This window comes from Euprymna scolopes, chromosome 12, assembly GCF_053919585.1.
Source record: "Euprymna scolopes isolate OS-2025 chromosome 12, ASM5391958v1, whole genome shotgun sequence".
Lineage (NCBI taxonomy): Eukaryota > Metazoa > Mollusca > Cephalopoda > Sepiida > Sepiolidae > Euprymna > Euprymna scolopes.
Window position 1 is genome coordinate 44,946,951 of NC_136493.1, and position 23,353 is coordinate 44,970,303.

The following is a 23,353-nucleotide window of genomic DNA, read 5'->3' on the forward strand; positions in this document are numbered from 1 at the left end:
TTCTCTGGTACCGAAGGCTATTTCAAAAATGGCTGGTGGATGTGTACTGCAAGATTGAAACAGAACGTTTACAGTTCCTGAGGCGTGAGCAACAGACCCTGAGAGCTGACAATTATAGCAACTTGAGAGATTCAATTCTTAGGGAGGATGGGAATCCAGAACAGTTTGGTCAACGAGTTGTTCTTCCGGCAACTTATACAGGAGGCCCTCGATACATGTTTGAGCGTCAAAGTGATGCCATGGCATATGTTCGGCGAATGGGCCGAGCCGACCTCTTCATCACGTTCACAACAAATCCAAAGTGGACAGAAATTACAGAAAATTGTCTTCAAGGGCAAGACCCTCAGGATCGTCCAGATACTGTTGCCAGGGTTTTCAGGCAGAAGCTAAAAAAGTTACTTGAATTTATTAAAAAGGGAGGATTTGGCAGGTTGAGGGCTTTCCTGTACAGTATTGAATATCAAAAAAGAGGACTGCCGCATGCACACATCCTCACCTGGCAGGCCCCAGAGGACAAACTTCTACCAGAAAAAATGGATCTCTGCATATCTGCAGAGATCCCTGACAAAGAGGAAGATCCTGATCTTCATGCTAAAGTGATGGCACATATGGTGCATGGACCTTGTGGACCATTTAATCCAAATTGTCCATGTACGATTGACAACAAATGTTCCAAAAAATACCCAAAAGAATTTCTTCAGTGTACCGAGCAAGGCCAAGACTCTTACCCCAAGTACAGGCGAAGAAAACCAGAAGATGGAAGCCAGACTGGTACAATAAGGATGAAGAGAAATGGTCGGTATGTTAATCAAGAAATAACAAACCAGTGGATTGTTCCGTACAACAAGGTCCTCCTTCAGCAGTTCAACGCTCACATTAACGTAGAAATTTGCAGCTCGATCCAAAGCATCAAATATGTCCTCAAATACGTGAATAAAGGATGTGATCAAGCAGTGTTTGAACTACAAAGAACTGATGGAGCAGCTAACCAACAAGGTCAAGTACAAAGTCACATTGTGGATGAGATCCAGCAGTTCCAGAATGCAAGGTATGTCGGCAGTTCAGAGGCGGCCTGGAGGATATTAGAACATCCCATCCATGAACATTTCCCCCCAATTGTACAACTTTCTGTTCATCTTGAAAATGGGCAGAATGTCATGTTCTCAGCTGATACTGCTCTGGAACGAGCCCAAGGTCCACCGCCTGCCACAACTTTGACACCATTTTTTCAACTCTGCCATGAGGATGACTTTGCAAGGGGTCTCAAATACGTAGAAGTCCCTGAGTTTTACACTTGGAACAAATCGACAAAGAAATGGATGAGAAGAATGCGTGGGGTACAAGTTGAAGGTGCTGAAAATGATGATGTATGGAAGGCACCATGCATTGGGAGAATCTACACGATTAGTCCAAAAGCAGGGGAGTGTTATTTCTTACGCCTGTTGCTCAATGAGGTTGCTGGTCCAACTTCATTTCAAAATTTGCGAGCATACAATGGTCAGGTGTTTGAAACATACAGAGCAGCGTGCCTTGCTCGAGGCCTTCTAGAAAATGACCATCACTTGCATCAAGCAGTAGGAGAGGCAAGTGCCACTCAATCACCTTCAAATTTGCGAAGCCTATTTGTGATAATTTTAACAGCCTGTGAGCCAAGAAATCCTCTTGAGATCTGGATGGCTTTTCGTGATGTAATATCTGAAGACATTCTTCACAGATACAGGCAAGAAGTTAACAATCCAGAAGCAGATTTTAATGAGGACATCTACAATAAAACTCTTTGTCTAATTGAAGAAAAAGTTCTCCTTATGTGCGGTCAACCATTGGCAAGCTATGGATTACCTGCACCAACGCAAGGGAGAGATGAAAGACTCGCGAGAGAGTATCAACGTGAAGTTACTTATAATCTTGAAGAACTTTCCCTACAAGCAAAAAATATGCAAGAAAAACTGACCGATTCTCAAAGAGAAGTTTACAATTCATTCATGGCAATGTTGGAAGCACAAGGTGAAATGAACAAAAACATGATGTTTCTTGATGCTCCAGGTGGTACGGGCAAGACTTTTGTAATCAATTTGATCCTTGCAAAGATTAGATCCATGAGAAAGATTGTGCTTGCAACAGCATCCAGTGGCATTGCTGCTACTCTACTACAAGGTGGCCGCACTCTTCACAGCACTTTTAAAGTACCCTTGGATACTCATCAAATGGATCAGCCAGTTTGCAAAATTACTGGTAACTCAGCCTTGGCAAATGTAATTAGAGACACCTCTGCAATCATTATAGACGAAGCTCCAATGACGCACAAGAGTGCTTATGAAGCAATTGACCGAACACTGCAAGACATCACAGGAAACAAGAATCCCATGGGTGGCATTCCAACCTTATTTTGCGGTGATTTCCGTCAAATCCTCCCAGTGGTTAAAAATCGCACAAGGGCTAACATTGTCAATGCAAGTTTGAAACAATCCTATCTCTGGAGGCACGTTATAGTGAAGAGACTGACTACTAATATGAGAGCCTATATCTCTGATAACACAGCTACAGCAGACTTCTCAAAATTGCTTCTCCAAATCGGTAATGGTCAGTTTCCTATCACTTCTTCACCTGACACAATTAAGATTCCAACTGCGCTTGGTAAATGTGTCGGTAATCAGAAGCAACTGAAAGACAAAGTGTACCCAGACCTGCAAAACAATGGAAAATCACCGGATTGGCTTGCTGAGAGGGCTATTATTTCGCCATTAAACAGCAATGTGAATCATTTGAACAATTCAATAATGAATGAATTTCCAGGAGACACAAAGCAATACAAGTCAGTTGATTCGGCTACTAATGAATATGAAGCTGTTCACTACCCTGTGGAGTTTTTAAACTCTTTGGAGATATCTGGAATGCCTCCACACATTTTAAATCTCAAAATTGGATCGCCAATCATGATTCTTCGATCCTTGGAACCGCCAAAAACAACAAACGGAACCAGATGTGTTATCACCAGATTGCACACCAATGTACTTGAGGCCACCATTTCCTGTGGTCCCTACAAAGGCGAAACTGTTCTACTGCCAAGGATCCCCTTAGTTCCATCGGACTCAGAACTTCCATTTAAATTCCGGAGACTCCAATTTCCTGTGAAGGTGTGTTTTGCAATGAGCATAAACAAAAGTCAAGGTCAGACATTTAACACCATTGGCGTAGACTTGACATCAGACTGCTTCAGTCACGGTATGTTCTACGTCTCCATCAGCCGGACAGGAAGTTCAGAAAAACTCTACATTCTGGCTCCAAATCAAAGCAGCAGAAATGTAGTTTACCCTGAGGCTCTTCAGTGAAAAGTTCGAGAAATGGATATGAGGAAAAACTGACATGATCTGATTGTGGTAAGTTTTTAGTATTGAATGTGCAAGATAAAATTTAAGCAAGAGTTGAAAATTACTTCAATGAAAAATTTACTATGTAACATCAAGTAACCTTCCTTTTTGATGAAAATGTTTTGTGAAGTTCCTGATTGAATTTCAGTCACTACAAGAGGTAGTTAAAATGTTAATCACCTTATGCAATCGTTGCTCTTACAACATCAACTTACTGGAAAGGTGCCCACAGATTTTGGTACCCGAGTGCGCAACAAAGCTCCGTGCAAAGCACGGGTATCTTTGCTAGTATATATATATATATATATATATATATATATATATATATATATATATATATATATATATATATATATGGTAAAACTGATAATTAGTAAAAACCTGAAGAGAGTGCTCAATACTATTGCAGAGCAAATATGTGTTTTATCTTTTTTATTACCGTTTCATCTGTTTGGTTACATATGTTTCGGGTGTTGGACCATGTCTACGATCCAACAGCCTCGTAAGACCTTACAAAAATGGTTGTTAGAATAAGGAAGAAGTATTTCTTCTAAAACACTTCTTCCTAATACTAACAACTATTTCTGTAAGGTCTGATGAGCATGTTGGATCGTAAACATGGTCCAACATCCGAAGCATATGTAACCAAACAGATAAAACGGTAATAAACAATAAAATACACACACACACACACACACACACACACACACACACACACACACACACACACACACATATATATATATATATATATATATATATATATATATATGAGACAAGAGGAGTGGAAAATGAAATCACAAATTGGATAAAGGGGCTCTTTATTCCAAGGTATTTCGAAGCCTAATGCTTCTCATCAGAAAAATAGAGAATGTACTTGGTAACATAATGGGGGTGTGACGTTTAGCGAGGGAATCATCAGGAACGAAATGAATTAATAAGATTATTGAGGTTGTGAGGGGGAACTATATTGAATCATTCTATATTTTCCAATATATAGTATTTGTGAATTCATTTTCCACTTCTATTGTCTCCTACATAAGCTCCATTGAAATTTGTCGAGCTTTATGTTATCCCGATAAGTCTTCTCTTATGGAATTGAATTTACTCTCCTCTTCTATCTATCCTCGTTATATATATGGTGGATTCGCTCATCGAAGACGATGAATGAGGGTTCAGAATGCAATCTTCAGCAGCTCCTAAGCTCTGTGACAAAACATGCATAATTGCAATCCTGTAGACGCCCGTTATATATATATATATATATATATATATATATATATATATATATATATATATATATATATATATATATATATATATATACACACACACACACACGACGGGTGATTTAAAAGTAATTCATCTTATATTTTTTATTCTGCCGGAAGGAATCTGAAGGGATAGCAAATTGCATTGTTATGATGACTAGACTTATGTGTTCATGATCTGTAAATTCCATCTTTCTGTTGCAGATATTGACAGTGTGCGACTCTAAGAATAGCAATCCCTTTCATGGACGTGCGTGTGAAGCAGATATTGCGCATTTGAATTTCTAACAAAGGTACATTGAGAATAATGGTGAATATGTAGGGGGGAAAACACATTCTAGCGCATAAATGATCGCTCGTTTTAATGGGTCCACCTCCAGCTTCGTAGCTCTTTAACTTTTGGAGTCAAAAAGTAGGCGGCTTTACTTTTGGATGACCCTCTTAGGCAACGTGCCCTGCGTACGCCAATGCGCAGCCATCATTCATAGCTGACAAAAGTGGATTAAGAATGTGGCGACTATGTATAAAAATTAGAAAGAGCTAGAAAAATAGGAGGCATTACTTTTGAAACAACCCTTGTATGACGAAGCGCGCTCTGAGCCCTGATTGCGCAGCTATTGTTCATTGTTGAAATAAAGTGCATTGAAAATCCTCGTATATCTATATATGTATAAAAGTGAACGTGTCGGTGTGTGTCTGTCTGTCTGTCTGTCTGTGTACATTTCCCTACGCAATAACTTTGTCAATTTTAAGTCTACAGACTCGAAATTTCATATACAGGGTACTGAGATTTGGGAAAATCGATGTGATCGGTTTTCGGCCAGAAATTTGGCTGTTAAGGGGTCAAAGTTCAACGATGTGACCTTTGAGAACTCTACCAAACTCCTTCCAAAATATATAAAAGTGAATATATATATATATATATATATATATATATATATATGTATAAATGTATATAAAAGTGAATTTATATGTATATATATATATATATATATATATATATATATATATATATATATATATATATATATGCAAAAGTGAACGTGTCTGTGAGTCTGTGTGTGTGTCTGTGTACATTTCCCTACGCAATAACTTTGTCAAATTTTAGTCTACACACTCGAAATTTGAGATACAGGGTAATGAGATTTGGGAAAATCGATGTGATCGGGTCGGCCAGAAATATGGCTGTTAAGAGGTCAAAGTTCAACGATTTGACGTTTGAGAACTCAACCAAACCCCTCTGACAATTTTGGGTCTAAACACTTGAAATCTTAGGTTCCTTGGCCATGGCTCTAACTTAATAACTTGATTTGAGCCCAAAATAATAAATGTTAAGGGGTCATAATAGGGGTAAAATTTCAAAAATTGACCGTTTCTTGCTTTCTTTTTTTTTCTTTGCTCAGCATACACCTCTAAACACCACGGCAACGCCGGGTCGAAATGCTAGTATATATATATATATATATATATATATATATATATATATATATATATATATATATATATATATATATATATATATCGGCTTGGGGTTATTAGCTGGTTGGATGACCGCGTCCCTTGTCGAGACAAAGTAGGTTCATTTCGCAGTCGGATTTCGGCGGGGGTTGCTTGATCTGTGTTGGTTAATAGTGGGCGGGGCGTTTGCTCAGTTGGTAGAGTGCTTGCCTCGCATGGAAGAGGCTCGGGTTTCGAATCCTGAGTTCGGATGTGTCTAACTGATGAGCCCAAATGAGGGCGAAAATCGAATCTTGGACTTCCGGTTCGTTGACTGTCATGGCTCTTGTGGGCTGCGACGTTGTTTGGCTGTGGAATTTATTATATACAATGTCTCACATTCTGAAAATCACACACACACACACATATATATATATATATATATACCTTATTGATATTTTTAATATATTAAAATTGCGGTAATGTTCATATTCCAAAAAAAGTTAAAATTAAAATGAATCAACTCAGTTTTTGTAATCAAGAATTTATAGAATATTTTCGTAAAAATCAAGACAATAAAATAAAAAAAAATGATAATAAATAGTCACAAAACAACTACAATGAATATAAAAATACACAATCTGAAGTCCTACCTAACCAATATTCCTGGTGAACCAAGTGCAAAAGAAATCAAGACAATTGCACTTAAGGGAACAAAGAGGATAATAAAAAGAGCTGTCGATTGGATTCAATAAAAAAAAACAGGGCAATGTTGGCAGCTGGTTTGGCTGCCCCATACCCAACGTTACAAGCTTCAAAGGAAGACAATATCACACACACACATACACACACACACACACACACACACACACACACACACATATATATATATATATATATATATATATATATATATATATATATATACACGATTTTTGACAGTGCCTGTTTCGCAGCTCAAGATCATTCATGTAATAAAAGTACTGTCAAAAATCGTACTTAAGGAAATAAATCGTAAGGGTGTCAACATCTTGGAATTTATTTGTTATATGCATCGAGCTTCATAAATTAAAGGATTTGTGTAAATAAAAGGCGAAATATAATTGAATAAACATACTTCACATACTCTCCCTCTCTCTTTTCTCTCTCTCTCTCTTTATATATATACATATATATATATATATATATATATATATATATATATATATATATATATATATATATATATATATATATATTATATATATAAACATATATGCAATTAAGCTACACAGAATATTCCGCGTTTCATTCTCGTGAGAATTCATCAGGCTTATGTCATACGGGGATTGTTTCAAAAGTAAAACCTCATATCTTTCTAGCTTTTTCTAATTTTATAGTTGCCACCATTCTTAATCCACTTTTGCCCGCATAAGCCTGGCAAATTTTCCCGAGAATAATACGCGAAATATTCTGTGTAGCTTAATTGCCATATATCTTTTTATAACTTACTACCTACCTCTGCCTATGTATTGAGCACTGTTGAAGTGAATACTGAAAATTATATTTTCGTATATTAATTTATGTGATTAAATAATATATATATGCATGTATATACATATATGTATATATATGTTTATATATATATATATGTATATATATGTACATATATATTTATATATGTGTATATATATGTATATATGTATATATATATATATATGCACATATATGTATATATATATATATATATAAATATATTTCATGGTGACCTGACCAATTGTCACGAGAATAAAAGACTGGATATTCTATGTAGCTTAATTGCCATATATATTTGTATAACTTACTACCTAACTCTACCTATGTATTGAGCACTGTTGAAGTAAATACTGAAAATTGACGCATAAAATTATATTTTCGTTTATTAATTTATGTGATTAAATAATATAGTCATATATATATATATATATATATATATATATATATATATATATATATAATGAATTTAAATATTTATGGCGTGACATGTTTAAATTTCAAATCTAAAAATTTTTATTATTCTAATTTCTATTTTCTTTTTTCGTTTTTCTTATCAGTGCAGTTTCTATTATTTTGCGTGGCGTTTCTACTGAAAGCAGTTTTATTTTAATTTTATGTTTACGTTATTGTGGAGTGGAATTTGGAACTCATATTCTATAATTATGAAAACTATTAAATGTATCAATTTATATGTTTATTAATAAACAGATCCACCGGACGTATATAAAATTTTTTTTTACCGGAACCATTATATAAACAAAGAAAATTGCTCCAGGAAAATGCCTACTTCGGATCATTACCTTGTGATGTGGATTACTCAAAGTACAATTTGGATCATTTTACAACACTGCTATCAAAGACATTCACTTCGGATTTTACTATGCAATTTGGATGTGAATTTTTATATCCTTTCCATTAACTTCCCTTACTCTATGATATTTAAATACTTAAACAACTTTTAATTGTGATTTTCCATGTCTCACTGACTTTAGCAAATAAGCTGTAAATCACCTATAAATATAAAAGCGAAAATGTATGCATGTTTGTATGTTTGTTCGCTTTTTCTGTATGTCAACAAAAGGCTTTTTTCAGAGAAGCGGTCGCTCGCTTCACAACTTTTAAAAACTTTTTATATCACATATAAATCGTAACATCTAACAGTTAACAACGAAGCTCGCCTGTCTATTTAATTTGCTCGATTTCGGGAAGATAAATATTCAACATTTGTCGCTCGCCGCATGTGGGTTAGGCTTTTTCTTATAACATCTTGGGGGGGAAAAAGCGTTCAACAGTAAATGAAATACTATCCCGCAGTCAAACTTGACCTCATTAACTCATTAAAACGGGCTCCTGCCAAATCCAAGTAATTAAATAAATTCAAACGTGTTTCCGTTAGCATCTCGTAGTGGGGCAATCGTTAACATCGCACTTTTTTTTTTCACACTTTAATTTACAACTTTGTCTTTTATATCGAGCAATTTTTATTTAGGTGGGATAATACTTATAGAATATTACTGCCAATACTTATAGAATATTACTGTTAGATAATTTTATTATAAAAAATGTATGTATATATATATATATATGTATATATATAATATATATATATATGCAAATATATGTGTGTGTATATATATATATATATATATATATATATATATATATATATATATATATATATGTATATACTAGCATTTCAGCCCGGCGTTACCCGGGTGTTTGGATGTGTATGTTGAGAAAAAAAAAGTGGTAGTAGGAAGGCAGGCTCGAAGCCGTACCGCAAAGGAGGAAAAGAACGGGGTAAAACCTAACGTTTATGCTGTTACAACCACCGCCAAACCGGAAGCGACATTTTTTAAGTTAAGGCTTGACAATCTAAAGGAGAGGATAACTTTAAAAAATATCGGCGAAAAATGTGACCCTCCCCTGTAGAAAAGTACCTAGTTGAAGGGGAAGATATCAATGTTATTCGCCAGTTTTCGATATTTTACGTATGAAGGGTCGAACTTTAAAACGATACTGATCTTGATAAAATCCGTCGCCTCTATGGAAAGTTTTCGGTAGACACGCAAACAGACATACGTACATACATTTATATATTGGTAACTAAAAATTTTCGACCCAAACTGATGAAAAAGCTTGCCCTATCTCTGAATACCCTTTATGTAAAATTTCAAATATTTAGACCAGAAATTGTCTGAATAATTTGGAAGAGACCGCAGAGGTCAATTTTTTAAAAAACTTTTACCCATATTATGACTCCTTAAAATTTACTGTTTTGGGCTCAAATCAAGTTATTAAGTTAGATCCATGTCCAAGTCACCTATATCTAAAATTTCAAGTGCGTAGACCCAAAATTGTCGGAGTATTTTAGTAGAGTTCTCAAAGATCAAATCGTTGAACTTTGACCCCTTTAATTGCGAACTTTCCGGCCAAACACCGATCACAGCGATTTTCCCAAATCTCAGTACCCTGTATACCGAATTTCGAGTCTGTAGACTAAAAATTGACAGAGTTATTGCGTAGGGAAATGTACCCAGACACACACACAGACACACAGACCCAGACCCAGACCCAGACACACACACACACGCACGCACACACACACACACACACACACGTTCACTTTTATATATATATAGATAGATATTTAATGATGACCTTATCTATTATTTATAATTAATGGTTCCCATATTGTATCAAATTCTATACTAGATCTGCTTATTAGGTTATTGTCGTCTAGCATATGTTCAGCTTAAATCTAGGAGGTCAATATGCTCAGATTTCGTTTCTCTGTTTTAGAAAGAAGTTGATGCATATGTAATTGCGAAGCAAATACACAGAACTTACTAGAGAACAAAAAGAATCAAATAAATTGAAGAAAGTTAAAGTAATATGAGAAATCTTAGAAGAAATTATGGCAATTCTCCAAAAACCACACATAAAAAAAAAATAAAAGAAATGGAAATCCGAGGAAAGGCTAAGTAGATAAGACGGACGTCTTTGCAAAATCCTCGAATGCAGAAACCAACCAATATAAACGGCAGTCATTTGCCAGTCACGTAAAAACAACAAAATCGCAAACCTAATAAGTTCCGGTTTGTCAACCAAACTCCAACCTTTACCCCCATCGACATGTTGTATCCCCGTGCCATATTTTACAATAATCCTCATGGGAGGGGTTCTGACGAACTCCAAGCGGTTGTATCCCCTAGACGTAAATGCCCACAACAAATCCGACAAGTAACAAAATCCCACGCCTACACTGTAGAGAACCTTAGATGCAGAAAAAACCTTCTACTTTCCTCGAACTGATTGACTTTGGAATTCCTTACCAGGTTTCTGCTTCCTTGACCGTACTGACATGCAGATATTCAAGTGCAATGTGAACGGACGCCTTACTGCTAAATTCCTTACATAGATAGTGTGAGGAGAAATACAAACGGAAATAGAGAGAAGGAGAGTTTTAAAATATAATCTTAAAAAGATAAGATACAAGTTAGAAAAGCATTTCATCCAAGACATGAAAATTGTTCCTGTAGATATGCGTAGCCCCTACATTTAAGTGACACTGAACCTCGTTTGGGTGAATAAGAGTAAAAAAAATAAAGAAGAGAGAAAAAGAGCAAGACCACATAGGCGCTAATCATATCTGGGGAGTCGACTAATTTCAGTTAATGTTTGTAGATGTGATATCTACCGCATGCATACCAGCAGTAACTATCTCAGTTGTATAGGACGCGTTGCTTGTCACATCGTAGAATGTAGAACTGGATAAAAATATAAGAATTTAAAAAATCGAGGCATAGCCAATAGGTTGCGCCGTGTTCCATATGGTTAGGTCGTCAGTATTGCACACATCATGAGTGCGACGACCTGGGTTCGCGCCTATGTCGAAGCACGTCACTGATGAGATGCAGTACATCGAAACTCACTTTGGGTCTGGCGTTGTCCGTTGTCGACGCAATTGCTCGATTCTATCTAATTCTGGGTTCTAGCTTTATCGTGAAAGGTGTATGTATATCTATCTATAATCTCCTCTTAATGTCTAATATATATATATATATATATATATATATATATATATATATATATACTGGTAGTTCAGCCCGACTTTTCTCGGGCCCTATCTACTGTTCATAACTTATCCTACGTGTGAATACACTTTATATAAGATTTCAAATGTTTAGACCAAATGTTATCTGAGTAATTTCGTAGGGACCGCAGAGGTAATTTTTTTATAACTTGGACCCCAATTTTGACCTCTTAACATTTATTGTTTTTGGTCTTAAATCAAAATATAAAAATTTTACCCATGTCCAAGTTACCTACATCGAGATTTTCAAGTCTTTAGACCTAAAATTGGCGGAGAAATTTGGTAGAATCTGCAAAGGTCAACTCTTTCAACTTTGACCTTTTGGCAGCCAAATTCTGACCCCAAACTGATTAAAATGCTTGCCGCATGTCTGAATACCCGTTATGCACAAATTTCAAATGTTTAGACCCAAAATTGGCTGAGTAGTTTGCTAGAGACAGCAAAGATCAACCTTTTTAAAACTTTTACCCCTTAGCAACTCAAATTTTCGACCCAAATCGATTTAAAAGCTTGGATTATCTCGGAATAATTTTTATGTAAAATTTCAAATGTTTAGACCAGAAATTGGCTGACTAATTTGGTAGAGACTGTAGAGGTAAAATTTTTAAAAACTTTGACCCCAATTTTAACCCCTTACCATTTTTTGAGGGGGGGGGTGTAATCGGATTAAAAGGTTGATCTATGTCAAAGTAATCTACATTTAAAACTGCAGGTGTTTAGACCTAAAATTGGCGGAGATGTTTGGTAGATTTTTCAAAGGTCAAATCTTTGAACTTTGACACCTTGACAGCCAATTTCTGGCTGAAAACTGATTCAAAAGATTTTCCCAAATCTCAGTAAGTGTGATTGATAATGAAGGCGATACGTTCTTTTTAAATTATAAAATTATACAACGATGACATTGTGTCTTTTTATATTAGTACTAGCAGGACGCACGGCGTTCCCCGGTCTAAAAATACGCTTAAATAAATATGATATTTTAATTCATGCCAACTTCGTATTGAATATTATAGAGTCAATTCTCTATCGATTATTATTTTGAGCCCAATATAGAGAAGTGATTTAATATATATATATATATATATATATATATATATATATATATATATATATATATATATATATATATATATATATATATATATATATATATATATATATATATCATCAGATAGAATCGAAACCAAAGCATATAACTCTCCAACCTTATTCGTCACCCTCTGAGCTACTTCCATACGGATATCGAAATTAAAATGAAACTTTGTTAACCCAAAAATATGTACTTGCGTATGTGTAGAAAAACACTTCAATTTTAATTATTTGTTTTACACAAGCATTTCGTATAAGCAACATAGCCTGACGATGTCTCTTGTTACAAGTAACTAGCTGACCGAAAAATGCTCATGAACGTGTAGCGGCATATTAATGCTTATGTAAAACAAATACTTGCCTTACTTCGGTACTGAGTTTAGCATTCTTGTATTTACCTAGACACCGTTCATCACACAGACAAAAAAGATCACTTATATCCAGTAAATAAAACGTTGTTTAGTGAATCGTTATATTTCGCATTTTTTTGCATTTTTCTTTTTGCATTTCCATACACCGAACATGGATATAAATATCACTAAAACATCCTCTGACTCATAGGCTTCATTTCGGTACCTTACTTGCCTGGGGGGTTGCCTGTAGGCTGGGATAAACCGCGTCACACAGACAGACAGACAGACATTAGGAAAATGTATAATAAAGATATATATATATATATATATATATATATATATATATATATATATATATATATGATCATTGCAATGTCTTGTCCACTCCCTAGTCACTGAAAGTCTATGTGTACGAAGATGACTTTTCAGTCCTGCCAGCGACTTGCACACCCTCAAGCAGACATGACACTGAAGACGGTCATTGGTTTGGAAAAAAACTAACAGCCACGGACCCGTATCATCGTGCGTTTTCATATGATTAACAAGACCTGCTTTGGACAACAGAGCCCGGTCACACACCTCACAGATCCAAAGATCTCCATGACTGGGCGGCAAGGTTTGGCGTTTCCTATATGCTCTCTTGAGCTTCGCTCGGTCTATCTTGGCTGCTTCAAAGTGTTCTGCGCCCCTATATACCAGTATCCTTCACTGCTTGCGATCATATGCTAGGGACCCCTAACTGCCAACAGGAAATGAAAGCTTACCAGACTCTCCTAACCAGACTCTCCTTGATGCTATCACGAAAACGTTTTTGAGCTTGTGCTGGGTCTTTTGTCAAGAAGGAGCTCACCATAAAACAACTGTTTTTGGAGTTAATAGTAATCAAGCTGGACAAGATGACCTGCCCAACACATTTGATTCTTAATAACAATGATAGCAATACTGGTTGTTTTGCCCTTATTTTAGACATATTTATCAGGGACAAAACTATCCCACTTTAAAAAAAGAATGTGTCTAAGGTAGAGATGATGAAGCCTCTCCAGCAGTTCTACCTGTGGCCGGTACAAGATCCATGTTTCAGAGGCATAGAGTAGGGATAGCACTACACATGTTTGATATACTGACATTTTAGTCCGCAGAGTCAGATCATCATCAGACCAAACTATATCTAGTAACCTACTGTTGGGTAGTAGGTCGAACAGAAGAAAGTGTCGCTCTATTTATCTATCTGTTTCTGTATCTATCCATTTCTATCTATCTATCTATCTATCTATTTAACTGAAGAGATAAACAAGAGATGAATATGAAGAATATTTATAAAAACTGTCAAAATATAACAAAGCTAAATCATAGACAAGTTTACCGGAAAGTCTGGTCAGCTGATCGGATCTACGTGTATGTTACCACGTGATCATGTTAGCTGGACATCAATTAGAGTTGGAATTTGGACGTTGAGCAAGACGAACGGTTTAATAGGTCGTCCCCCCTCCACTAGGGAGGGAGCTGACGTGTGTGGAAATATAGACCTAGAATTAACCACGCAAGTAAAGATATTCACTCTCCATTCTTCTGCGATCGACACCTGGAAAGTGAATAAAAACAATATAAAACCAATCATCGTTCTTGGAAGTGAATGAATATTCGTCCAAACAGGTTCCGGTAGAACAAGATGGATTCCAGGTGGTCAAGATCAACGACGGATGAAGTTAAGATATGTCCAAAATACATGTATCACACACACACACACACACACACACACACACACACACACACACACGCACACACATGAACAATTAGATATGATAAATAGAGAGCAACGATATAATTCTATGGTTCAAATAGTGAAGAAGCAACGATGCACATCAGGATGAACCCTTCATCCCAAGTACACATATCGATATATAGTGTTATGCAACTCATTACACAACGGACCCCTTCTGAAACCCATTATAATATAACACTACCAAATACGTATAATGTCTTGCTTCCGCATCAAGAGTGCCATCATTTGATAAGATACTATTAAGGTAGACAAAGTTTTTATGATTTTAAAGAGCTTTCCATAGACGAAGATATCAGGTTCCACATACAGATCATCATGAGCGGGGGTGTACATGACCTTTGTTTTCTTAATGTTTAATGCTGTCAGTCCGAAATAGGTAAAAGCATTCGTGAACATATCCATCACTAATTGCATATCTACTGGGGAGTGTGTAACCAGGTCAGCATCATCAGCATACAACAGCTCCCTAACAAGTCTATCACTAACAAGTGTTTGGGCTTGGCGTCTTTTCAGGTTGGACATCTTTCCAGTCGTTCGGAATCTAATATAAACACACATATCGCAATCGCGGAAACCATATCAGAGCACAGCAGTCAGATAGAACGAAAACAGTGTTGGTGCAGCTATATCACCCTGCTTCACACGATTATCAATGAAGAATTCTTCCGATAACTGGCCATTGAAGTTGACGCGACCTTTCATACTATGATGAAGTTGCTTGAACTTTTCCGTAAAAGCAGGTGTACAGCCAAATTTTTCCAGCACTTTCCAGAAATCCTAATGGTTGATTGTGTCGTTATTTCCATGGCAAGTGCTCGTTTGAGCTCCAATCTCTGACCCCCCCCCCCGCCAATCTTTCAGGAAAACACCCGTCTAGCTGAAACCACCGTAAATAATTTCCCCCACTCTTTATTTGTGCCTAAATCAAAACGTAGATTCCATGAAGAAAGCTTCTTTCTTAGAAGTGCACAACCGTGGAACTCTGTTCCGTTTGCCCGTTTCCTACCTGACTACAACTTGGATGTCTCCAAGTTCAACATAAACAAGTTCCTGTTGAACCGCTCCCTTAAGTAAAACACTTTATCAGATCTCCATTACTAGCGATTACTACGATATGTTCCCATTAATTACTGTACACGCAATAACCCTTATCCCCGAGTGGCTTCCGGGCCTTGATAAGTGGTGACTTCCTTGTAAAATAAAAGTCCTCGTTAAGTTCACTAACACTTGGCAACGAGGCATACGTTGCTCGATACACTTTTCCACAATCTGTCTAGCAGAAAACACCATATCCACGGTCTCGCTTCCACCTCTAAAACCAGACTGGGATTCCGGAAGGATATCAGGAGAGATATACCTCTCCAATCGGTTTATCAAGAGCTGTGCAAATACCTTTCCAACCGCAACCAGCAGCGAGATACCTCGATAATTTCCACAATCAGACCTTGTATCCTTTGCTTTGTACAACATAATCAAGATGGCATTTATCCAATCTTGGACAATTAGGTCACCCTGCCATACGGAGAGTATCAAAGAAACACCCATATCGCAATTGTGACACACATGGTGGTGTCACTGTAGATTGATACCACCATGTTTCAGCAGCTCAACAGGAATGCCATCCATCCCAGGGGTTTTGTTCGAGTTTATCTGTTTTATGCAGTCAACTGTTTCCACAAGAGTCGGTTTAGCATCAAGTTCCGGACGAAAGGAACACTGAGGGATATTTTCTATTGCATATATATTAGGTTGGCGCAAAAAAAATATCGTTTTCTTACATGTTACTTTTATGTATGATTTCTGAATTAATCCATTGATATATATATATATATATATATATATATATATATATATATATATATATATATATATATATATATATATATATATATATATGTATATATAAGCGCGTTTTTCGCTATATCGAATCGTGTTATCCGTTACCGTTCTCAATCTTTCATTTATTTTTGTAGACTTTTCGACAGCATAGACAAAATTCAAATCCGCACAATTTTCTTGTTCCAGTTCAAACTAGACCGAAAAGCTGCCGAGACAACTCATGATATCAAGGATGTGTTTGGCCCAGGAACCACTAACGAAAGTGTGGCATAACGGTGGTTCAAGAAATTTCACAATGGTGAGTAGAGCCTCGAAGATGAAAACAGTCACGGCAAGCCGACTGCGGTTGATAACCAAGATTTGAACCTCAAAAAAAAAAAATAAACACGAGAAGTTGCTGTTGAAGTTGAGGTCGACCACTCAACAGTCGCTCGTCATTTAAAGCAAATAGGGAAGTAAAAAAAGGGGGATAAATGGGTGCCGCATAAATTGAACAATAATAAAAAACATCGTCATCTTAAGGTGTCCTCTACGCTCTTTCTTCGCAACACAGACGATGCATTTCCCGAACGGAATGTGACGTGTGATGAGAAGTGGATCCTCTACGACAACCGGCGTCTTTCGGTACAGTGGTTGGATGCCGAAGAAGGTCACAACACTTTCCGAAGCCGAAATCGCACCAAAAACGCTTATTTTGATTGTTTGGTTGTTTGCAGCCGGTCTCATCCATTACAGCTTCTTGAATCCAGGCGAAACGATTACGGCTGAGAAGTACTGCCGACAAATTGACGAAATGAACCAGAAGCTCCAACGTATGTGCCCAAGATTGGTCAATATGAAGGGAGCAAATTTCCTTCATGACAACGCTCGCCCGCATGTTGCTTAACTGACCCTGCAGAAACTGGATGAATTAAGCTACGAGACTCTGCCTCATCCGGCATATTCACCGAACCTCTCGCCCACATATTAGTACATTTTCAAGCATCTCGACATCTTCCCGTGCGAAAAATACTTGCAAAGCCGAGATGATGTCGAATTGGCCTTCAATGACTTCAGCGCTTCCAGAACTCCGGGTTTCTATGCTAATCGTATAAATAAACTTGTTTTTTGTTGGAAAAATGTGTCAATCGTAATGGTTCTAATTTCGATTAAGAAAGTTTATTATGAAAGGATTTATGATATTTTGAAGTTGAACGTCAAAAACCGTTATTTTTGCACCAAGCTAATATATATATATACATATATTAGTAGCCTGGCAAGGCTACAGGGGAAAAACCGAAGTAGTAAAACTTAAGCTGGCTTAAAGTACACTATATATAATAATGTGCTATATATAATAATGTACTATATATAATAATGTACTATATATAATAATGTACTATATATAATAATGTACTATATATAATAATGTACTATATATAATAATGTACTATGTATAATAATGTACTATGTATAACAATGTACTATATATAATAATGTACTATATATAATAATGTACTATATATAATAATGTACTATATATAATAATGTACTATACATAATAATGTACTATATATAATAATGTACTATATATAATAATGTACTATGTATAACAATGTACTATATATAATAATGTACTATATATAATAATGTACTATATATAATAATGTACTATGTATAATAATGTACTATGTATAATAATGTACTATATATAATAATCTACTATATATAATAATGTACTATATATAATAATATACTATGTATAATAATGTACTATATATAATAATGTACTATGTATAATAATGTACTATATATAATAATGTACTATATATAATAATGTACTATATATAATAATGTACTATGCATAATAACGTACTATATATAATAATGTACTATATATAATAATGTACTATGTATAATAATGTACTATATATAATAATGTACTATATATAATAATGTACTATGTATAATAATGTACTATATATAATAATGTACTATATATAATAATGTACTATATATAATAATGTACTATATATAATAATGTACTATGTATAATAATGTACTATATATAATAATGTACTATATATAATAATGTACTATATATAATAATGTACTACATAATAATGTAGGCAAATTTGTGCATGTTTTATTGGTTTGAAAATATAATTTATTTTTACCAATGGTCATAAAATTTCAATCATAGAATAGTATTTTAATCTTCAAAAAGCCTACAAATTTTTACGTACTTTTGTCCTATAGGACCAATGATATGATCATTTCAATATGCAATTTGGCTACCAGTATATATATATATATATATATATATATATATATATATATATATATATATATATATATATATATATATATTAAATCCAGACCTTTTATTTCAATTTTTTTCAGATACATCTGCATTACTTTTAATGCTAGGTTTATTTATGGTGTCTTTTAGATTTAATAAAAACCCTTTAAAATTTGCTGACGAGGAGACCTTGTTTATTAAAAAACTATATGTAATAATTATTGACCGTAACTTGATGTCTACCACAATAAAAACACGGTTTTCCGAAACGATCGTACGGATAATTGATTTTGTTGTTGTTCCTTCTTGTGAAACTGATTTTTAATTTAATTATAATTTGATTTTTAAATTTTAAATTATCAATCACATTACTTGATTCCAAATATTTTTCGTATGTTGTATCTCCCCGGTTTGGTTTTCATACATAAAGTAAATTTCCCAATGTATAAAGATTATTTGATACTGGAAGTATTCATAATTGTACTGTATTTTAAAAGAGTGGAGATATAACATATAATAAATATTTTGAATAAAGTCTACCCTTGCTATTATTTCAGATCACTTAAACTATATCAGCAAGTTTTAGTCTCCACTTTATCAAGGCCAGATGTTTTGGGTATATATATATATATATATATATATATATATATATATATATATATATATATATATATATATATATATATATGTAACTACTTCATTTACTCACATAAAATTAAACAAATGAAGGCTCGTTCGAACATAAAATTAATATACGAAAGTATAAATTTATGCGTGAACTTAAAGTATTTACTTCAAAAGTGCTCAATACGTAGGTAGAGCTAGTTAGTAAGTTATAAAATATATATGGCGATTAAGCTACACTGAATATTCCGCGTTTTATCCACTCTAGAACTCTTCAGGATTATATATATATATATATATATATATATATATATATATAGAGAGAGAGAGAGAGAGAGAGAGAGGGGGGGAGGAGAGTGAGGGGGAGAGAGGATAAAAGATGAGCAATTATAATATAATTCATCTGGTTCATAATCACTAAAAAACGCTAATTTTAATTTGGTGTCTTCCCAATCTTAACCATTTGTGCTGACGAGGTGACGATATCTAAACTTATTTATTTCTCAATATTTCATTTGTAAAAAAAATGGATATCGTTTCCGAAACGATCGTACACATAATTTAATTTTGTTATATTTTACCCTATTAAGCCGATAAATAGTTTCACAACTCTTAATCTGTCATCCTTTCTATTAATATAGCTCTAGGTGATTATACTGATTGAGTTTATCATATGTCTGCATTACTCCGAACACAGCACCTTAATATATTAATACAGTTAACGAAGGCTTTGCGCTTTTAGACCTTCGTCTATTACTCTCTATAATTCAAATACATATAGAAGTTTATTTTTTTATTTGTAAACATTGTCTCTCAGCAATATAACATCTGTATACAAGCTTTCGTCTCCCCTCAGCGTATAAATCTTTGAACTGAATGCCAGTCGCTCACAATACTTTGGACTTAACCGTCACTTTCACACTTCGTACCTCTCATGAACTCTTTCAAGTGACCAAACAGGTGAATGTCCGCCTGAATGATATCATTGACTGATTCAATCATCTCAGAAGACCTCATTCTTCTAGGCCTCCTAAATCCGTCTACATTCTCAACACTACACCGTTCTTTCTTTAACAAATTTAGTTCACCAGTAGACATTTTCGGCTAAAACGTGACAGCATACGCAGTTGACATTCTCCTATGAATTTCGCAATCAATGGCTGTTCAATCATGGAGAATTCTTCTTACTCAGCCATCTTTGTTAATCGCCGAAACTCTCAAACTTTTTTCTTGAATCTGAAAAAGAAATTAAAAATACAAAAGAAGCAAAACAAATCGTAAAAAAAGTAAACTTAAATGTGTATTAGAAGTTATTATACATAACAAGTTACCTTATTTATTGAATGACCCTCGTATATATATATATATATATATATATATATATATATATATATATATATATAATTATGACAACCCCTTTAAGAAATTCGTTTCTTATCGTTGAGCACTTTCAGTTGAATCAAAGTCGGTCAATTTAGCTCTTATGCATAAAGGGTCTACTTCACAAGATTTCCAGCTACGGTATAACTGGAAATGTTTTCTCAATCATTAAATCATTTCTCTCAGATAGGCTCATAAGAGTAGTGGTAGATGGACAAAAATCGGAGGCCTGCAATATAAATGCTGGAGTCCCTCAGGGGTCAATCCTGGGCCCAACTCTCTTCCTGATCTACATCAATGACCTCCCTAAACACATACTTAAATCATTCGTTGACATCTATGCTGATGACACGACCATCTAAGGCAACACATCAAAGGCTGTAAATGACAAAGTTCTTTCTGATTCTCTCTCCTCTGATCTCGAGCGCGTGGTTCAGTGGGGGAAGATGTGGCTGATTACCTTTAATGCATCCAAAACCAAACTCCTATCCTTACATCATCAACGCTCTGATCCCCAGCTGGCATCAATTGTGATGGATGGCTCTCGTATGGGTGAGGCCCCGTGTTTTGACAAGCTTCTGGGTTTGACCTTTACTCCTGATCTGAAATGGAACACGTACATCAAGTATGTTGCCAAGGTCGCTGGAAAGATGGTGAGATCCTTCTACCGCTCTAGAAGATATCTCACTACTGATGCAATTCTCTATCTATATAAAAGTCAAGTACGTCCAAGGATGGAATACTGTTTCCATATCTGGGCAGGAGCTGCTAAAAACAGCCTATTCTGTCTTGACAGAATACAAAATAGACTTCGTGGCTTAGTGGGGGATGCCCTTTTCTCTACCCTGCAACCTCTTTCCCACAGAAGAGACGTTGCGAGCCTATCCTTGTTTTATCGTTATTTCCATGGCAGGTGCTCGTCTGAACTCCAATCTCTGGTCCCCCCTCGCCAATCTTTCACAGAAAACACCCGTCTAGCTGAATCCACTGTCAAAAGTTTCCCCCACTCTTTATCTGTGCCTAAATCAAAACGCGGATTCCATGAAGAAAGCTTCTTTCATAGAACTGCACGCCTGTGGAACTCTGTTCCGTCTGCCTTCTTCCCACCGGACTACAACTTGGATGTCTTCAAGTCCAACGTTAACAAATTCCTAATGAACCGCATCCCCTTAAGTAAACACTTCATCAAATCTCCACACTAACGTAATGTACTTGCAATAACCCTTATCCCTGAGTGGCTTCCGGGCCTTGATAAGTGGTGATCACTGTGTAAAAAAAAAAGAACATCGTATAACGATTAGATCACTCTCTTACTGACGTAAATGAACATTTAAAATTTTAAAAATGTTTAAATTCAACGTTATTTCACGCAATGGTAGCCGAATGGATTAGGTCTTCGCTAATCGGGCCAGGAATGTCTTGTGTTGCGGGGTTCAAATCGTTCGACTGGTATTAATCGTGACACCCTGCACTGAAGATTCCCGAAAGGATGAAACACTAGTGTCTGTAGGTATTTAATTATTATAGTAAAAAAAAATAATTATATATATATATATAAATAATATTTTTTATATAGACAAATATTACATAGTCGTTGCACTGAACATGCTAATGTTTCGGACATTCCCGAGTAAGAAACTAAAAATCCTCGTCAGGTGATGTAATGATTCTTATTTGCCACCGAAGGCATCTGGTTCTCAAATAAAAGAAATAAAATATATTTTAATTTATAAAAATAAAATGTTAAAACGCTAAATTAAAATAAGAGAGGTGGTAGATTAAGTGACATTTTAGACTAAAAATAGAAGGCGATTGAGAGGGAGATAATGTGAAGACTTAACAGGATAAATGGAGGAATAAAAAGGAAAAGGAAAGGACAACGAAAAAGAAAAAAAAAAGAAAGAACAGAGAAACGGAGGAAGGACGAAAGTGTCAGCATGATTACATTATTACGACAAGGAACGGGAGGGGTGAAAACATTTAGAATCATCTTAGGTTAAGAGTTTGTCAAAAGCATGGGTATTGTTGAGCATCGAAGAAACAAATAAACTGAAGGAAAGAAAGAAAGAAGGAAAGAAAAAAGTAAAAGGTCGGCGCAAGGGGCTGGGGTTGATAAAGATAAATTAGCATAAAAGGTATTTTTTTTTTGCATATGCATAACCACTTATAAAGGCCCATAGACCACTCGGGGATAAGGGTTAAGAGTGTACAGTAGTCAATTGGACAATATAGTAATTGTTGGCAATGGAGATTCGGTAAATTTGTTAACTTACGTGGAACAGCTCATCAAGAACTTGTTTACGTTGGACTTGAAGAC